The sequence below is a fragment of the Ammodytes marinus genome (assembly GCF_949987685.1).
Source record: "Ammodytes marinus genome assembly, chromosome: 15".
NCBI classification, from domain to species: Eukaryota; Metazoa; Chordata; class Actinopteri; order Uranoscopiformes; family Ammodytidae; genus Ammodytes; species Ammodytes marinus.
The window spans coordinates 3,640,995-3,648,838 of NC_137219.1; positions in this window are offsets into that span (position 1 = coordinate 3,640,995).

Below are 7,844 nucleotides of genomic sequence, written 5' to 3' on the forward strand. Positions count from 1 at the left end.
GACACACACACACACACACACACACACACACACACACACACACACACACACACACACACACACACACACACACACACACACACACACACACACACACGACCAGGCTAGCCCATGCCTGCCTGTGTCAGCTCTCAGAATGTGTCTGGTTTGTCTAACGTCTCTGATAATAAACGAGCTGTTTAATCCTGCAGACCATGTTCAGGGGTCACATAGCAACCGGGCAGTCCGACAGTCGCCATAACGGTTGTCTTAATCCCCCATATGGAGCCAGAGAGATAGAGAGAGAGAGAGAGAGGGAGAGAGAGACAGAGGGAGAGAGAGAGAGACAGAGAGAGAGAGAGAGAGAGAGAGAGAGAGAGATAGCACACTCTTAAAGCACTTTAATGGCTTTAAAACTCATTCATTACTGACCTTAGAAATAGTAGCTATGACTGAACATTCTTATATGATTTGGTAAGAAGACCTTGATCTACAAAGTAACTGAGTTAAACCTGCAGTGTGTAGAATTTTGGGTTTTATTTCCTAGCAGATTTTGTAGAAAGTAATTATAATATCCATAAGTACGTTTAATTTAGTGCATAATAGCTGATTTTTTTTTTATTATTATTTATTTTTCCCTTAGAATGGGTCTCATATATGTCCATATTTCTGCATATTTTGGACCAAGGCCTAGTGCCGCCATCTTGAAAGCGTCATAGTTGGAATGTCATCAGGTGCATTGTTTAAAATTTAGAATTGTTCTTGTCCTTGAAGGCCACTGTAGCTTCTGTTATTATTCTAAAGGGTTGGGGTTACCCAGGGAGTGTTGCATTCTAGAACTTTGTAGAACTTACTTGATGATGTCATATTACACACTGCACCTTTAAGTAGTCGTATACTTGCTGAATAAATGTGGATGCACACTAATGCAAAATATAAAATAGCATGACATGTACTTTCAATATTAACTAAAGTACTTTTCATCACTGGTATTTGTATCACACACACACACACACACACACACACACACACACACAAACACACAAACACACACACACACACACACACACACACACACACACACACACACACACACACACACACACACACACACACAGCGAGTGATAGTGGAAGACTGATGGTGATGGGCCTGTTTGAAGCATTGCAGCGGAAATCCAGAGTCTTCATTCAGTGTGTGTGTGTGTGTGTGTGTGTATGTGTGTGTGTGTGTGTGTGTGTGTGTGTGTGTGTGTGTGTGTGTGTGATTGAATGTGAAGCATATGGAGCACACATGGGCATGGCTGGATACTCTATCGTTTCTTTCTCTGTATATATATCCTTCTCTCTCTCCTTCCCTTCCTTTCTCTCCCTCTCTCCCTCTCTCTTTTCCCTCCTTCTTTGATGATGGTCCAAAACAATCTCCCTCTCCACTCTGGACATTAGTTATGTGGATTAGTTGCTTCCTTGTGCAGCTATCGTCCTGAAATGGTCTAGGACTATTTTTAGACTGTAAGCGATCACCCCCCCTCCTCTATATATCCCTCTCGCTCCCTCTCTCTCTCCCTCCCTCTCTCTCTATCTCCCTCTCCCTCTCCCTCTCCCTCTCCCTCTCCCTATCTCTCTCTCTCCCTGTCTCCCTCTCTCCCTCCCTCCCTCTTTCTCTCTCTCTACCTCCCTATCTCTCTCTCCCTCTCCATCTCCCTCTCTCTCTTTCTCTCTCTCCCTCCCTCTCTCTCTCTCTCTTTCCCTCCCTCTCTCTATCCCTCCCTCCCTCCCTCCATCTCTCTCTCCCTCCATCTCCCTCCCTATCTCCCTCCCTCTCTCTTCCTCCCTCCCTCCCTCCTTCTTGTCCTGGGGCAGAATAGGATGTACGGTAGCAACTACACTACACACTATATCTCATCTCCCAAAATCTTGACAGGTGGTTTCCATACAAACGGCCAGACGCGGAAAGACTTAAAGAAAGAGAGAGAGAGAGAAAGTTGAAAGAGTTGGCGAAGGAAACGCTGCTGAGAAGATTCAAAGAAGTTCCGTTATATGAATCTGTCATCAGGTTGCAATAATTTGATCGATCGGGCCGGAAGCAAAACTCATGTTCATTGTTGGCCCATTGGAGGATAAGGTCCCTCCATCACATTGCAACCAGAGAAGAAACCCTATAGTTTATTAATAGTCCCTTAAAGCCATAGTGTGTAACTTTTTGATTTAAATGAATGATGGATGATCGATCGGCCGGAAGCAAAACTTATGTTAATTTTTGTGGCCCAAGTGAGGATAAGGTCGTATAAGATCCATCACAGAAACCAAACCACTGTTCAGATTTACATAAAGCCCATTGCAACCAGTCATTAAAGCTATAGTGTGTAACTTTTTCACATGAATGAATGTCCATTACATTCAAGCCAATTATTTGATACAAAGTTGATTAAGCCTCGATCAGCTCCACAAAACCTTAAGGTATGTCTGTTTAGTTTAGTTTAGTTTAGTTTTATTTGATTAGGACAGTGCATATTAATCAACATGTCAGCAGAGCATCAATGTAAATATGCCCTGCCCCTAAGATTGCATTTTTTTTGGACTTTGTATGTTGTAACTTTGAAATCCAACAAATGCCACGCTGTTATCGCTAAAAAAATACTTTCTATAAAAATGTGAACACAGTGTAACAGCTCAGAGTTGCATAGAATAGTCAAGCAGAATATTTTTGTCTTTATAGTTCGTATGAGCACATTTAAATAGATTTTGACAATGATTATATGCATATTCCAAAAAATGTATAAGAAGATTTTTTTTCTCTTTAAAATGTCACTTATGAGTCCCAGTTAGTTATTTTAAGACTGTTCCTTTTGTGTGTAAGGAAATTCCTCCGAGAGTGTAGCAGTGAGAAGGGAACCAGCTTTCATTCTTTGACGCCTATAACGAGATAGGCGCCTTTGCAAATCCATCGCTATGACAACTCTGTCCCACTACTGTCTCACCATAAGTCATTTCCTGAATACATAATAATATAATAATATAATACCCCTCATTTATGCAAAACAAAAATCACATTTGGAAATACTTTGAGGTATTGGGAGACATGGCTCTCTCTCTCCATCGCTTTCTCTCTCTCTCTCTCTCTCTCTGCCTCTCCCTTTCTCTCCCTGTCTCTCTTTCCCTCTCTCTCTATCTATCCCTCCCTCTCTCCCTCTCTCTCTCCATCTCCCTCTCTCCCTCTCTCTCCCCCTCCCCCTCTCCCTCTCCCTCTCTCTCTATCCCCCTCTATCCCCTTTTCTCTCTCCATCTCCCCCTCTCCCCCTCTCTATCCCCTTCTCCCTCTCTCTCTCTCTCTCTAGAAGTGGAACTCTGAAATCGGTCTGCCAAGAAAACGTCTGACTCACACATTATTGCGCTCATAGCATCAACTCTAAACTGTAAACTACAATTATATCGCATTCCTGGTCAGTTTTGTGGTTGTCCAACACATTTATATTGCTTCAATTAACTTGCCCAGGCTTTTTTTCTCGAACTTACAGAGGCTACATTTAAAAAAAATCACCCCCAAATGGACCTCAGGGGCGGATGGCGGTTTATAAAGCTATTTCATTTATGTATCGCCTCAGCACATTTTGTTTGTTGGTCTGTGGCTTGAAGCATTCCTGGACTTGTCACTTTTGACGGCCAACACGACATTCTGATGGAAAACACAGTCGAAGAAGTAGACAGGGGCAGTTGTCATCTTGTTTTTGCCAAGTAAGACGAAGGAATTTTTTGACTTGATGACAGTTAACTTTCTTTGATTATTGTAATCCAATAATGGTGTGACAAGGGTTATCGTGATCGAAATCAACTCTTTTTTTTTAAACTATAATTTTTGGCATTTTCAAGCTTTATTAGATAGTACAGAGTTGAAATGGGGAGACAGAGAGAGAGAGGGGGGGGGGGGGGGTGACCTGCAGTAAAGGTCCACGGGTTGGATTTGAATCCACGACCACTGCAACGAAGGCCGGAGCCGATATGGTACGCGCTCTATCCACTACACCACCGGAGCGCCCCTAAGATTGCATTTTTTTTGCATGAATATTCAGTACTTCAATTTATGCTGCTGTACCCATATCTCCCGTCTCACATTTAGCTGTCTGTGGGATAAGTAAAACTGAAAGTTGTCTAAAAAATTCCTCTCTGGCATTTCAGTGCGTTTTTCTTTGTACTACTGGGCAGCCTTCAGATACGTGTGGCTTCGATACATGTCATATATGAAGGATTGGAAGACAAGGAGGACATTTTGTTTGATATAACTTGGACTCATTCTACATGTTAACTAGCTGGAATGTAAGAATGATAATCATAGCCTGTTGGATATGCTGCCATATTTATTTCTGGGGCAGAGGGATTTCCAGGATTGGTGGCGCCTATAAAGGGGAAAAATGTGAGGCTTAAAAATAAAAAATAAAAATAAAAAAAATATGTCTTAGGATTCATATAGAAGGAAATGTTGAGTCTAACAAAAAAAAAAAAATTAAATAAAAAAAAAATTAAATATCTTTCTTAGGATTCCTATAAGGGAAGATTTTAGTCTTAAAAAAAAAAAAAAAAAAAAAAAAAAAATTATCTTAGAATTCCAACTAAAGAGCCTGAATTGAACATTTTCAGCTCACATGTTTTACTGTATAACACACGTTCCTTGGCTGGATTTAGATCCAGGATGTTGCCTTTACATGGTTTGCCCCAATATAGGCCGACAGGAGACAGGACATACGCTACATGTGTTGTTACTTAAAATGCTTAAGAGAAAAAAAAAAGCTTGGTCAGCACTCAGCACAGCACTCTTCTTCCTTTTATAAATGTGAATGTCGATAGTTAGCCTGCTATCAGTGTATGAATGTGTGTGTGAATGGTAACGGAACAGGTCTCCCTTGCAAAAGAGTCTCCGGTCTCAATGGGATATACCTGAATAAATAAAGGTTAGAAAAAAATAAACAAAAAAATAATAATAATAATAATATAAAAAAAAAAATAGTGGCTAAGAAAATATCCTTTTAGTTAAGTGCCATATTTAAAATTCTTATTAAAGAGATTCACAGTAAACTTATTCTCAAGATGGTTAATGCCTAATTCATTTTAATGCAGTAAGTCAGGCATGAATTATACTTAATAATTAATTCATAATGTAAAGCGCGTTAACATAATTATAACATGTACCATGATCACCATCTTAGTTTAGTGTGTGGGCATGCTAACATTATCTGATTAGCACTGAACATAAAGGGCGATCGTCATTAGTTTAGCAGGTTTAATTTACTAAAGAAATTAAGTGGCTTCTGGTGCTAGAGGACAAGTCAGAATTTCACCAAAGATTTAACATTCCAACCTGACAAAAGCATTAATGTCTCGGCCAAATATTATCCCAATCCATTCAGGAGATGTTGAGATATTTCACTGCATACGTAAGTGAAAATCTTGACTCCAAGCGAAATATCTGGGCACTGTTAATGTTTGTAAAAAATGTCATATGTCCAGAAATAGTTTTGATTTTGATGTGGTGGCCTTACAAAACCAAAAAAACAAAAATTACCCTACCTTGAGCTATACCCCAAACATTGCTACAACCCATCAGTTCCCACAAGTAAACAAAATGCATCCGTTTGACCATCAAATATTCCGTAAAAAAAAGAAAAAAAAATAGATAGATAGATAGATAGATAGATAGATAGATAGATAGATAGATAGATAGATAGATAGATAGATAGATAGATAGATAGATAGATAGATAGATAGATAGATAGATAACTTTGGTCTCAAAAATGTCCACGTGTATGTTCTCAATCTGAACAGTCCGATAGCCCCAGACCAAAGATCAAGCCCCCTCCCATTGATTTATCCTCCCACATGGCGTCTGTAAGTGACTGCCACTGATAAAACCACATTCCTAAAGGCTATCCAGAGCTTTTCGCCAAACCTTCCAAGGTGATCGGGGGGCTTAAATTGCCTCAGTTAATCCGACCTGTGAGCACTGATAGTGGGGGTGCAAGGTCAGCTAACCCCCCCCCCCCCCCTGTCTTGGCCCCCCCCCCTGGATCTTTTTGGCATTCCTTAAAGCTTGATGCTGTCGGCTACATTAAGAGGTGAACCACAGTGGAAGTGTGTGTGAACTCCAGAAGCCCTGGTTTAAGCCCTACTCCAGAAGGAATGGATGAAAGAGCATATTTTAGAAAGGGCCGGTTAAGCAGGCTAAAGTGGGCCAGGCCATTGGAGGATGGATGGATGGAGATGGGAGAGAGAGAGAGAGAGAGAGAGAGAGAGAGAGAGAGAGAGAGAGAGAGAGAGAGAGAGAGAGAGAGAGAGAAAGATAGATAGATAGATAGGTGGTGGTGGGTTTTTTGCAAATTGTGTGCTCACTGATTAAAACACCTGAGCATGATTGAGTGACGCATACGTCATTTAGGAATTAATGAATGTATTATTAAACATTAGCATGTAGCATGTAGCATGTAACATGCATCAGGTAGCTGCTACCATGGCTGTGCACTCTTTAAATATTGTTGATACCATATCCTATACGGATTCGGAACTCCTTGAAAATGAGGTAGTTCATCTCTAGTGTATAATCCCTATAAATAAAATAAATAGAAAATAATAAAAAATAGCCAAAAATCTCAAAATTGCTCAGTGCTTCAAAAAACAATGTTGCCTGACTGTCTCTCTCCTTTAAGGTCCACAAATATATTGGTATGGTATTGATCAAAACCATTTTAATAGTATTTATGACAGTCTGTAAATGTAAAAATAATGCTTATGTGGCTATCTTCTAAATGACAACATCCACTAGGAAATTGTAGCTCATAGTGTCACTTATAATGGGATGCTTGTTATGTGCCTTGCTCATGGGGGCTTTGGTCACAGCTGACGGCAAAACGGAAACTTTCTGTAATTTCCTGATACTCATTTTCCCAGGCGTTACACAGAGTTCCTCAATGCAGTAAGTAGTACGTCAAGGGATAGTGTGTGTGTGTGTGTGTGTGTTTCTCTCTGTCTGTGTGTGTCTGTTTCTGTGTGTGTCCGCGCGCTTCTGTGTGTGTGTGTGTGTGTGTGTGTGTGTGCGTGTGTGCGTGCATGCGTGCGTCTGTTTCTGTGTGTGTGTTTCTGTGTGTGTGTGTCTGTTTCTGTGTGTGTGTGTTTGTGTTTTAAATTGCTACACTGCCTTTCTCAATATCCTCCCACAATCACTGACAATAGAACAATAACCAATTATCTGGCGAACAACACCACCACACTGCCTCCAGCCAGCTGTGCATTAGGGCTCAGTTTCTGGGAATGGATCCCAATATCTGGCACCATATTGGGCCTTCCATCCTCCACAGCTGCTAGGCCCAGCTTCCAATACATGCACACAGGAAGAATGGGAAATACAATGGCACACAGTATAGCGTATACCTCAGGGTCTGTCTGTCTGTCTGTCTGTTTATCTATCTATCTATCTATCTATCTATCGATCTATCGATCTATCTATCTATCTATCTATCTATCTATCTATCTATCTATCTATCTATCTATCTATCTATCTATCTATCTATCTATCTATCTATCTATCTATCTATCTATCTATCTGTCTGTTTATCTATCTATCTATCTATCTATCTATCTATCTATCTATCTATCTATCTATCTATCTATCTATCTATCTATCTATCTATCTATCTATCTATCTAAATCTCAACTGAGAATTTTTCTTTGTGCTTTTGTGTAACTCGTGAAATTATTGAATGTTTTTCAAAATCACTTTCTTATTGTAGCCTAACTGTCTGCTCTCACCCACTACTGTGTATTATTGGGCTACAGTTTATGTCTCAAGTTTTGGGTTTCAAATTTAATGTAAACGTAAAGCC